General features: G+C 42.8%; 1 protein-coding gene across 2 annotated transcripts in view; it reads left to right on the top strand.

Moving 5' to 3' along the window:
* Positions 1-12,318, top strand: part of tln1 (talin 1) — a 93,640-nt gene continuing 81,322 nt past the window's right edge. Inside the window, exon 1 of one of the 2 annotated variants that reach the window (XM_023338296.1) lies at positions 1-186. The gene's annotated coding sequence lies outside the window, so the exon portion shown is untranslated. The remainder of the gene's footprint in view (positions 187-12,318) is intronic. The other variant, XM_023338297.1, reaches the window with a different exon arrangement.

Here is a 12,318-nt window from a genome sequence, read left to right on the forward strand (position 1 = left end):
AAGCAGGGTGGAGTTTCAGGCAACGGCACCCCAGTTCGGAGCGGATAGGGAGGGGAGAGAAAAGTCGCTTTGGGCCTTTCCCCTGGTTTAAAACTTTATTCTGTTGGGAAACTGTTAGAAAAAACTTTTACGGACGTGACTTCATCGCTCGAAGAGCCGTCGACGGGACAGGAGTGAGGCGCTCAGGTCAGAGGGAATGTTTCTAACCTTCAAAAGTTTCCAGACTTGGTGCAAGACGTTTTTGACGTCACCAGAAAGCTGTAGCTGCAAAACTTTAGCCATCTAAAGCAGACGCACCTGCGGCGTTCTCAGACAACACTAGATATCGCGTTTTAAAATGCACAGGTTCGGTTACACAATCAGGAAACGGCTCCGAATCACGCCCGCCACATAGACTCGAGCCCTCCGCTCCACCATCACCAGTTTACTCACACACGCACTCTGCTAAAGGTTTTGTTCTGTATTATAGTGGAACATTCTGTTTGCGTTTTCAGGCTGTTACTGTGGCATGTTGCTCAAGATGTTCGTGTATATTTCAGTCTTGGCTGTTCTGAAACTGTGAGTCTGTGAAAGTTCCGTATTTCAAAGACGGTCTTGCCTTTGAGACCGCCCATCCACTCTTCTCTCACTGCGCCTTTTATGACCTACAGCACAAGTTCAGCTCCTAACTCTCATTGTGTAGGCAGCTCAGCTCAGCTCTCAGATTGTTGGGCGTGTTTAACCAGGCACAGCACGACAGAAATGTAGCCTCCGGCTGTGAATTCTTCTTCCACTCAGATCAGATCAAGTGAAACAAACTGATGGAATCTGAATTCAGATTTGTGCTTTCTAATAATTAGGTGTAATGGGTTGCAAGTCGAATTTATCTAAAGATTAGGTCTGGTGTAGAAGTTTTATGGAGTACCTTCGCCATTTATGTTAAATGTTTAGTTTTTTTATTATTTTTGAAATAACCTGCATTCAAGCAGGAGCTTTGGCTAATGTTTCTCTCAAATAAATCACTCAAAATGCTATTGAAAGACTTACTTTCAGACAAAGAGTGAGACAGATTTAAAAATCAGAAACGGTGCTAAACAAATCAGTATGTGCATCTGGTGAACACTTATTCTAAGTGTCTCTTAGTTTCTTTTATTTTCCAAAACAGAGCCACAGATGTGATTTCTATGCTTTATTGATCCCAGCCAGTCTTGCTTTATTGAAAGTTCGTGTGGAATTATCACAATTCCTTCTCTCACTGACTCAGGTTTGTACCCACAAATAAAAATGTTTGGCCATTTAACACAATATGGGGCCCAGGATGAAGTTCTAAAACAATTGACATACCAAATGTGTGTTACAAATTTTAGGTTAAAAACCACCACTAGAATGTCTTTTAGAATATCTGCTTTTAACAAATAGGTGTTAAAGATGACATTTAGTCTCTTGTGGTCACATGTGTTTTTGCAAAGCTTGCGATATAACAGCACTAAGAAAAAAGCCTATAGCATTTTAACAGTGGCTGCTTTTGAACAGCAGAATGCTATAACCTGGTCTTCATGGTATCCTGCTTTACTGTACCTAATTTTACAGATCATTTCCGTAAGTTTTTTTTCTCTTCTGCTTTTGCTTCTATACCACCCTGAAGATTTAACCCCAACCTTGTTTTCAGTACAGGCTGTCAGTTTTTAGATGCTGTCAACCTAATCCAGTGTTTCTCAGTGCTTGTCCTCAGCCCCCCTGCCTTGCATATTTTAGATGTGTTTCTGTTCCAGAACAACTGATTCAAATGATTGTATGGCCTCTTCTGTAGCCATCAAGTGAAGCAGAGGCTTGTTAATCACCCACAAATTCAAGCCAGGTGTGTCAGAAGGGAAACACTTAAAGCAGTGGTGCCCAAAGTTGGGCCGGCATCCTGCATGTTTTAGTTCTCTCCCTGGTCGTAGTAACAACCTTTTCACCATGTCAATGTTCTTCCTAGGCCTTCTAATGAGCCATCATTTGATCCAGGTGTGTTAAACCAGGGAGAGAACTAAAACATGCAGGATATCGGCCCTCGAGGACCGACTTTGGACACCACTGCTTTAAGTGTTTCCCTTCTGATACACACCTGGCTTGAATTTGTGGGTGATCAACAAAATTGTATAAGGCAGGGGGGGTGTGAGGACCCAAATTGAGAAACACTGACCTAATCTAAATAATTGTATAATCTTAATCAAAGTATGGAGCCAATTGTCCTTAGTTATTGGAGCTTTGGATTCCACATCATTACTGTTCAGATATAGCAGCAGAAGACCGATGGCGCTAAGTGGACTGTTGATTCACGTTTCAAACAGCTGATGATTAGAATGCACTAGAAGGGGAAGCACTCCTATCTGGCTGTTTTTTTTCTTCCTGTGGTGATGGGGGGGCTAAAAACCTAATAGAGTGGCATTGTATGAAAATTAGCAATAATTTTCAATATTGTGAATTTGGTCACAACTTAAGAAAATCATATAGACTAAAACCTAAACTGAAACAATGTAGAAGCTCAGTTTAACAGATCCACAGAATCATCACACAGTCATGGACTGCTCAGAGACACTCAGCAGACTAGTAAACATTAAAACCTCTCCAACTCAAGACATATCTAGTGAATGACTGCAGCTGCTCTAGCTGCTAAGATTATGTATATATGTTTTTATTACGCAAATTCTGTTATGAGATGTTAATTTGGGGTCTTCCCCTGAGAGGAGCAGTCCACCATGAGCCAGTGTATTTTTGTGTTTTAAAAATATTACAAGTTGACAAGAAATTTGAAACTATGACTTAGTAAATTACATTATTGGAAGATATTATTGACAATATTTAAACACCAATTATAGTCTTAAAAAGGCATTAAAAATATATAACAAATAAATCTAAAATAAAATAATAATATAAAATAAATAAAACTCTTTTATGCATGAGGCCCCTGGACTGTCTTTGTTGTAATTAAAATGTTTTTTCATGTGCTGAGCTTATGGTACTGCATGAGTGTGTCATGTATCGTCAGTGTAGAAGACTGTTTATTTAAATTGAAAAACTTAAGGACATTTTCAGAGTGAAGGAAAAAGTCTGTGTTTGAAAAGTTGGTAAATGTGGTGACAGAGGAGCTACTAGAAACATGGCTGTCAGCACTGGGCTTACAGTTTCACACCAGTTAAGGAAACCTGCTTTTCATTCCAGTCTGTTACACAGGATGGCGTGTTGGTATAACTAAGCCATATTTGGCTACAACAAGAAATCCTGCAACTTCTGCTACTACTCCAGCATAAGAAACAATTTTTTAAAGAGCAAACTGGTTCTCAACCCTCATCAAATACCTGGCTAGTTCAGTCTGACTGAGGAGACGCCTTGCTTTGTTTGGATCATATAAAACCATCTCCAGGTGGGATTTAAGACAGTAATAAACAATCCTGCTTCAGGAATTTACTCGATGTTAATTGGGAATTCAGTTAGACATATGAGTTCGAATTGATTTTGACATGATTTTACAAGTTTGTGGTGAAATAGAAATCTAGTCCTCTGGCATGTATGCAGAGGACACATACCACTTCAGGACAAAATTAGCAGTTCTGTTTTAGGGCTGGTGTTAAAAGGTGATCCTAAGTGCTTAAGTAGAAGGCACAACTTCAGCACTGTCTTATCATTAGGACTATCTTGTACTGGACTGAGAATCTATAGCATTGTGGGTCTAAGTTTATTTTCTGTGAATGCACTTGGATTTTCTATGGTCAAAAGCAGAGCTAAGGTATCACATAATTTTAGTCACATCATTTGTTAACCCCCTCGCTGGTTTGTGTTTTTTAAATCCCTGTTCAGGTCTACAAGACAGATCACACAGTTTCTTGTTTTACTACAAAAGCACGTCTTAGTACCATCTTTATAATCTATAATCTCTTTTTTTAAACAGTCTGTCTTTTTGAAACTCTGTTCACTGTCTCCACTTGTATCATCAAGAGTTGGAGTCACTACAAATTCAGTGACCTAATGCACTGAATTTGCAGGGGAACATTCACACAGGGAGGACCTCCCTGCTGTGCAAACCTGACACATAATTTCTTCTTCATATCTACATGAAATGTACAAGAATTTATTTTATGTGAATTGAATTAAAATCATTTTGTAATTAGGCGCTGACTTGTTTTTGTAGTGGTTGTGCCAAGGTGGAGTAAAAAAGACAGATAATAGTTACTGTGTGTGCAACTTAACCTTGTCAGTTTAACACATCTTCAGATATGGAATATAAATATGTTACATGAGCACTTGATTCATCTGGTCAAGGTATGTGTGTTTTGACGACATGCTAAATTTGCAGCATCATATAGTACATTGGCATGACAGCTACCTTGGATTCAAAGTGTCTTGACAGCCTTTTTCACACAGTGACTTTGTATAGCACATTTATGCTCATGTTGCATCTGTTTTCCAACACTAGAATGGATGCTTCAACAGTTCAAACTAAAAAAATCATTTGTTACTGGCTTAGAACGAGGACTGACCTGATGCGGTGATGAAACTCTCTCTCAACATGTCAAATAAGCATGGACTCCAATCTGATAGATAACACCAGGTAATTTGGTCATTTGATTTGTTGTTGTACCAAGAAGCTTCCTCCAACTTTGCACTGTGAACTTTCATGTCTCGTCTTTAAATTTATTTTTACCCCATATGTACCAGAATATCCAATGGGCAAAAAACAACATGCATCCAAATTTTTTTTTTTTTTTTTGTCTGTGGCTCTAATGGCCTTTATTGAACTGACCGGAAAGCAGGTTCTGAGAGAGGGGGAAGAGATGCTGCAAAGGTCACTGAGCCAGGACTCGAACCCATGAGAGCCACATCGAGGACTAAAGCCTGCATACATGGGTCTTACTTTACCCCTGTGCAAAAACTGTGTCCAACATGCATTCAAATTGCTGTAGTTACACTTTAATTGCATGCTCCAACATTAAGGTGCATTCATAAGGGAGTAATACTCAGAAAAGACTAGGCTTCAACTTTTCTATAGCAACTAACTTGATGAGCTCCAGGTTTCAGTCTAGCTTTATAAAAAAAATGCACTTATAGAACATTTTCAGGTCAATACTAATATTAAGCTTTATTTGAAGTAGCCTGACCAATTGTTACCAAAGCAAATTCCAACAGCATTTTAAGTCTTTCTATTCTTTAGTCTGTTTGCTTTTTCTGTGACACACAGACACTAATAAAAACCCCATTGGTAGAATGAGATTCACTGACTTGCAGAGAGAAACTTCAAAATACGAATTGAAGAAATTGGAGATCAAAACACTGACCTTCCTATCTTAAGGACACATCATCTGGGCAGAAACATGTACAAAAGCATTTGTACATGCTTTTGTACAAATGCTCATTCAACCTAGAGCAGTAGCTCTAGGTTGAAATTTGACAAGAAATTTCTTTCTTGTGAAGTATAAAATTTCTTTGCCAGAAGGAATTTGTTGTTGCCACTTTGTTCTTAAAAGAACAAATTTCTCTGTTCTTGTGGAACATGTTTTGACCTTGAATCAAACTGAAGATTGAATTGGCTCTTTTGGGAGTTGTTTTTGGGTAACGTACAACAAACTGCCATTCTCTACTGAGAACTTGCATAAAATATTCTGTTTTGTTGAATTTAGATTGTTGTTGAACAGCACCAGCCTGCAATGAATTTGAGACTAATTTGACACGGTTTGAACTTGTTTACTTTGCAAACAGTTTGGTGATTTCTGTAAACTAGTTTTATTTAGCGATAATCGGAACTGAAACTGGGATTAATTGGTATTCTCCATTAAATGTCATTCTGAATGTTCACAGGCCATGGAATACAACGTAAGCACCCAAATAGAAACAGACTGCCCTGCCCTTTGTTTTTGTAGGCTTAGCTAAGACTAAAAGTGTTACAAACATGTTATCTTCTCTCTGCCACAGGACCTCTGTCTTTATATTTTTTTGTTACTTTTGGAATGATGACAACCCAAAACCATCTACTGGTGACATATGCATGCGTCTCTCCCTGTGTTTGTGTTTTCCTGCTGCTATTCCAGTGCATTCCATTGTTGAATTCCTCTTCGTAGCAGCAGAACGCAGTCAAGCTGTTTTGAATAACAGCTGTGCTTCATCAGGCCTTCCAGTAGACACTGCTAATCCACCAGCAGTCTTCCAGAGGTTATCACCACAAATTAAATTAATAAAAAAAATATTATTGGAAGGTGATGGCATGGTACCAGACGATCATGACCTGTTCTGTTTTTCTCTGACAAGAGTCTGTTCCTTCTGTCTGTGTTCAGCAGAACATTCTTGTGTCCAGAATGGGGGGGGAAACAAAACTGGACCACAGCATCACAGTATTGTGACATATCAACAAAAAATGTTAAATTCATAACATCTATTTAAGAAAAGACAGAAAAGCAATAATTAATTTTTGTGGGTGTGTAATAATTTGAAAAATATACATTTATTATTATTGACACATGTATTTATTATTATTATTGCTCCCCATGTAGACATGCATGAATAGCAAGAGAATCATGTCAGCAATTCACCAATCAGTATCTTTTAGCTAAAGATCTTTAGAAAAATCTAAAGTTAAGTAGTATTTCATTCATATGTGGGGAAATGTATTTAAAGTTGGTGTCTAATGAAACTATAGGTTGTGTTCAAGGATTAGTTTTAAAACATTTTTTCTCAAAGATGTGTACTGTGATGCAGACCCCTGGTCTAGCCATAATGTGAAGAGGGTGTTGTGGCCCCAGCTCAATCAACATTCAGCACAGACTTGAGGGATTTTCAGCGGTTTTATTTTCTTTTTGATCCAGATCACCATGATCAACGTGAAAACTAAAAACATGCAAACTGCAGTAGCTCCCCAGCTCTTGATTTACTCAGCGCAGTCTTGACGGGTGATTTTCAGCATTATTTTCTTTTGATGCAGATCAATCACGATTATCACAGTCACATCAGTCATCGTGAAAACTGAAACATACACAAACATTAGAATACAAACCATAGACTTACAATACAAACAACAAAACAAAACGTACCTCACTGCTTTCACCAGGGAATGTTAAGCATTTGTGTCTTTGTGCCAAACACATTTTCCTGACAGCTGTTTAAGCCATTCATTGGTACAACTAATGCTGCCAGCTTTTACAAGGCATGCCCTCATTGGCTACGGCAGCCCGTGAGATACATACAAAATAAACAAACATTACAAAGTACAAATACCGTTAAACAAAATATAAATCACCAACAGTGTTAATCAAAACAAACATCCATAAACAATCTGCAACATTCATAATTTAGAAAATTCTCTTTCAATAATTTACAATTTTAAATAATTTAAACAATTTATTTCAAATAATTTACTATCTGTTATACAAACATTAAAATATGAAACGTGGGCTTACAATACGACTACTCTGGAGTGTTTACGTGATCTCGGAGTGCTACGGAAGCAAGACCCAGCGGTCCGTAGCGCAGCGGACTTGCCTAGCAGCACTAGCCGGAGGAGGAGAAAGCGAAGGCGGTGCGACCGGCAGCGGAAGCGTGGCTGTCGAAGTGGACTAACAGCTAAGCTAAACACTAACCCCCACAGATCGCCGCTTCCGTCCATCTTCCTCTCCAACGTCCGCTCTCTGGACAACAAAATAGACCATCTGCAACTAGAACTGTCTTCAACGAGAGAGTTGAGGAACTGCTGCGCTCTCATTCTGACAGAGACATGGCTCAACTCATCCATACCGGACAACGTTGTTAGCCTGGAGGGGCTCGCTACATTCCGCGCAGACAGGAGCAGCGCTCTCAGCGGTAAAACCCGAGGAGGGGGGCTGTGTATTTACATCAACAATAACTGGTGTAAAAATGCCATGACTGTTGCCAGTTACTGCTCCCCGGACATCGAGCTTCTGACTGTTAACTGCAGACAATTCTACCTGCTCAGGGAGTTTACTGTTGTTAGCATCACTGCTGTGTATGTGCCCCCCAGTGCTAACACTAAAGAGGCTATGAGTGTTCTCTACCGGACCATCAGTGAGTTGCAATCCTCACACACAGAGGGCGTTTTCATCATTGCTGGGGATTTTAACCAGGCCAACATGAAGACTGTTCTCCCTCACTTCAACCAGTATGTGGATTTTCCAACCAGGGGAGGAAATACTCTAGACTTGGCCTACACCAACATCAAAGAAGCATTCAGAGCAGCCCCCCGCTCCCACCTTGGCTCTTCAGAGCACCTATCTGTTATGCTAATTCCTGCATACAAGCCCCTGCTGATCAGAACAAAACCTACAGTGAGGCAGGTGAGAGTGTGGACTGAGGGGGCCATGGAGGCACTTTAGGACTGTTTTGAGTGCTCTGACTGGGAGATGTTCAAGGCAGCAGCCACTTACAACGACCAGATCAACATCGATGAGTACGCCATGACTGTGTCAGCCTACATCAACAAGTGCACAGAGGACGTCAGCATCACTAAGAACATTATCACCCGGGCCAACCAAAACCCCTGGATGACTAAGGAGGTACGGGAAATGCTAAAAGCACGGAACTCAGCCTTCAAGTCTGGCGACAAGGAGGCACTGAGGACAGCGAGAGCCAACTTGAACCGTGCTATCAGGTTAGCAAAGCGAACCCACAGTCGGAAAATACAGGAGTTCTTCCACGACACCAGCAACACCAGGAGTATGTGGCAAGTCATAAAGGCGATCACAGATTACAATCCATCCTCCCCCCCAGTGGGTCCAGTTGATGCTGACTTTCTAAATGGACTCAATAACTTCTTTGGGAGGTTCGAGGCACTGAACAGTACTCCGGCAAAGAAAACTGTTCCACACCAGGAAGAGGAGGCACTCTGCCTGGACACAGCCGATGTGTTGAAGACTCTGAAAAGAGTCAACCCACGGAAGGCCCCAGGCCCCGACAACATACCTGGGTGGGTGTTCAGGGAATGCGAAGGTCAGCTGGCTGGTGTCCTAACAGACATTTTTAACACCTCACTGGACCAAGCCACAGTGCCAGCCTGTCTCAAAACTGCCTCCATCATTCCGGTGCCAAAGAAACCTCAAGTCACCTCTTTCAACGATTACCGGCCTGTGGCACTGACTCCCATCATGATGAAGTGCTTTGAAAGGCTGGTAAAAGAACACATCGTCTCCAGACTCCCCCCAGTTTGCCTACCGCCGAAACCGCTCCACTGAGGACGCTTTCTCCTCTGCCCTACACCTGAGCCTGGCTCACCTGGAGGAGAAGAACACTCATGTGCGGATGTTGTTCCTGGACTTCAGCTCAGCCTTCAACACAATCATCCCACAGCATCTGGCAGAAAAACTGGGACACCTGGGCTTCAGCACCCCCCTGCGCAACTGGCTGCTAGACTTCCTCACCGACAGACCTCAGTCAGTCCGAATCGGACAACACACCTCCGATGTCATCACCCTCAGCACAGGCTCCCCTCAGGGCTGCGTCCTGAGCCCTCTGCTGTTCACTCTGATGACACACGACTGCGTCCCCAGGTTCGCCACCAATCACATTGTGAAGTTCGCGGACGACAAAACGGTGGTGGGCCTCATCAGAGACGACAATGACCTGGACTACAGAGAGGAGGTGGAGCAGCTGGTGGACTGGTGCAGAGACAACAGCCTGATCCTGAACGTTGACAAGACGAAGGAGATGATCGTCGACTTCAGGAAGAACCGGCCCAGCCACGCTCCACTGCTCATCAACAGCTCGGCTGTGGAGGTGGTCAGCAACACCAAATTCCTGGGGGTGCACATCACAAATGACCTCACCTGGACTGGGAACACCACGTCTCTGGTCAAGAGGGCACAGAAACACTTGTATTTCCTGCGGAGGATGAGAAGAGCACACCTGCCCCCGCCCATCCTCAAGACGTTCTACAGAAGCACCATAGAGAGCATTCTGACCAGCTGCCTCTCTGTGTGGTGTGGAGGCTGCAGCGCCTCCGACTGGAAGAACATGAGGAGAGTGGTGCGGACAGCAGAGAGGATCATCGGGGCCCCCCTTCCCTCCATTCAGGACATTTCATCCCAGCGCTGCGTGTCCTGAGGCCGAAACATCGTCAGTGACCACTCACACCCCCACCATGGACTGTTCCCCCTGCTGCCCTCTGGAAGAGGTTCCGCAGCATCCGGTGCAGGTCCACCAGGTTCCGAAACAGCTTTTTCCCACTTGCCATCAGACTGCTGAACTCTTAACTGGACTGCACTCAAAAACTGGTCTCCACTTCATACCTTGCACATATACATAGCTAAGTAACTTCCATTTTACTGTCAGTCCTGCACTTTATACACTGCTCAAAAAAATAAAGGGAACCCTTAAACAACACAATATAACTCCAAGTAAATCAAACTTCTGTGAAATCAAACTGTCCACTTAGGAAGCAACACTGATTGACAATCAATTTCACCTGCTGTTGTGCAAATGGAATAGACAACAGGTGAAAATTATTGGCAATTAGCAAGACACACTCAATAAAGGAGTGGTTCTGCAGTTGGGACCACAGACCACTTCTCAGTACCTATGCTGTCTGGCTGATGTTTTGGTCAGTTTTGAATGTTGGTGGTGCTTTCACACTCGTGGTAGCATGAGACGGACTCCACAACCCATACAAGTGGCTCAGGTAGTGCAGCTCATCCAGGATGGCACATCAATGCGAGCTGTGGCAAGAAGGTTTGCTGTGTCTGTCAGCGTAGTGTCCAGAGGCTGGAGGCGCTACCAGGAGACAGGCCAGTACACCAGGAGACGTGGAGGAGGCCGTAGGAGGGCAACAACCCAGCAGCAGGACCGCTACCTCCGCCTTTGTGCAAGAAGGAACAGGAGGAGCACTGCCAGAGCCCTGCAAAATGACCTCCAGCAGGCCACAAATTTGCATGTGTCTGCACAAACGGTTAGAAACCGACTCCATGAGGATGGTATGAGGGCCCGACGTCCACAGATGGGGGTTGTACTCACAGCCCAACACCGTGCAGGACGCTTGGCATTTGCCAGAGAACACCAGGATTGGCAAATTTGCCACTGGCGCCTTGTGCTCTTCACAGATGAAAGCAGGTTCACACTGAGCACATGTGACAGACGTGACAGAGTCTGGAGACGCCGTGGAGAGCGGTCTGCTGCCTGCAACATCCTTCAGCATGACCGGTTTGGCAGTGGGTCAGTAATGGTGTGGGGTGGCATTTCTTTGGAGGGCCGCACAGCCCTCCATGTGCTCGCCAGAGGTAGCCTGACTGCCATTAGGTACCGAGATGAGATCCTCAGACCCCTTGTGAGACCATATGCTGGTGCGGTTGGCCCTGGGTTCCTCCTAATGCAGGACAATGCTAGACCTCATGTGGCTGGAGTGTGTCAGCAGTTCCTGCAAGATGAAGGCATTGAAGCTATGGACTGGCCAGCCCGTTCCCCAGACCTGAATCCGATTGAGCACATCTGGGACATCATGTCTCGCTCCATCCACCAACGTCATGTTGCACCACAGACTGTCCAGGAGTTGGCGGATGCTTTAGTCCAGGTCTGGGAGGAGATCCCTCAGGAGACCATCCGCCACCTCATCAGGAGCATGCCCAGGCGTTGTAGGGAGGTCATACAGGCACGTGGAGACCACACACAATACTGAGCCTCATTTTTTTAAGGACATTACATTAAAGTTGGATCAGCGTGTAGTGTTATTTCACTTTAATTTTGTGTGTAGCTCCAAATCCAGGCTTCCATTGGTTAATAAATTTGATTTCCATTGATGATTTTTGTGTGATTTTTGTTGTCAGCACATTCAACTTTGTACAGAACAAAGTATTCAATGAGAATATTTCTTTCATTCAGATCTAGGATGTGTTATTTGAGTGTTCCCTTTATTTTTTTGAGCAGTGTATTTTATATTCATATTTATACTCACATTTTATACTGTATTTTATTCTGGAGTAACCTCACAACATTGGAACCTCAAAACAATGTCCTGAGCCGTATGCAACGAAATTTCGTTCTGTATACACCCTGTGCATGCAAAATGACAATAAAGTCAGTCTAAGTCTAAGTCAATTCAACAAAACAAAACGTACCTCTCTACTTTCACCAGGGGAATTTGTCTGTTTATACAAACATTTGAATCTCGCAGACAGTTATTTTCCAGCCATTCACTGATACAATTGACAGCTCCCAGCTTTTCTACTATTAAATCAAATGAAATATAAACAACCAACAGTGTTAATCAAAACAAACATCTATAAACAGTCTGTAAAATTTGGAAATTCATTTGAAAGAATTTACACAATTTATTTCAAATAATTCACTATCCATTGCAAACAGTATTTTTGA

This window comes from Xiphophorus maculatus, chromosome 8, assembly GCF_002775205.1.
Source record: "Xiphophorus maculatus strain JP 163 A chromosome 8, X_maculatus-5.0-male, whole genome shotgun sequence".
Classification (NCBI taxonomy): Eukaryota; Metazoa; Chordata; class Actinopteri; order Cyprinodontiformes; family Poeciliidae; genus Xiphophorus; species Xiphophorus maculatus.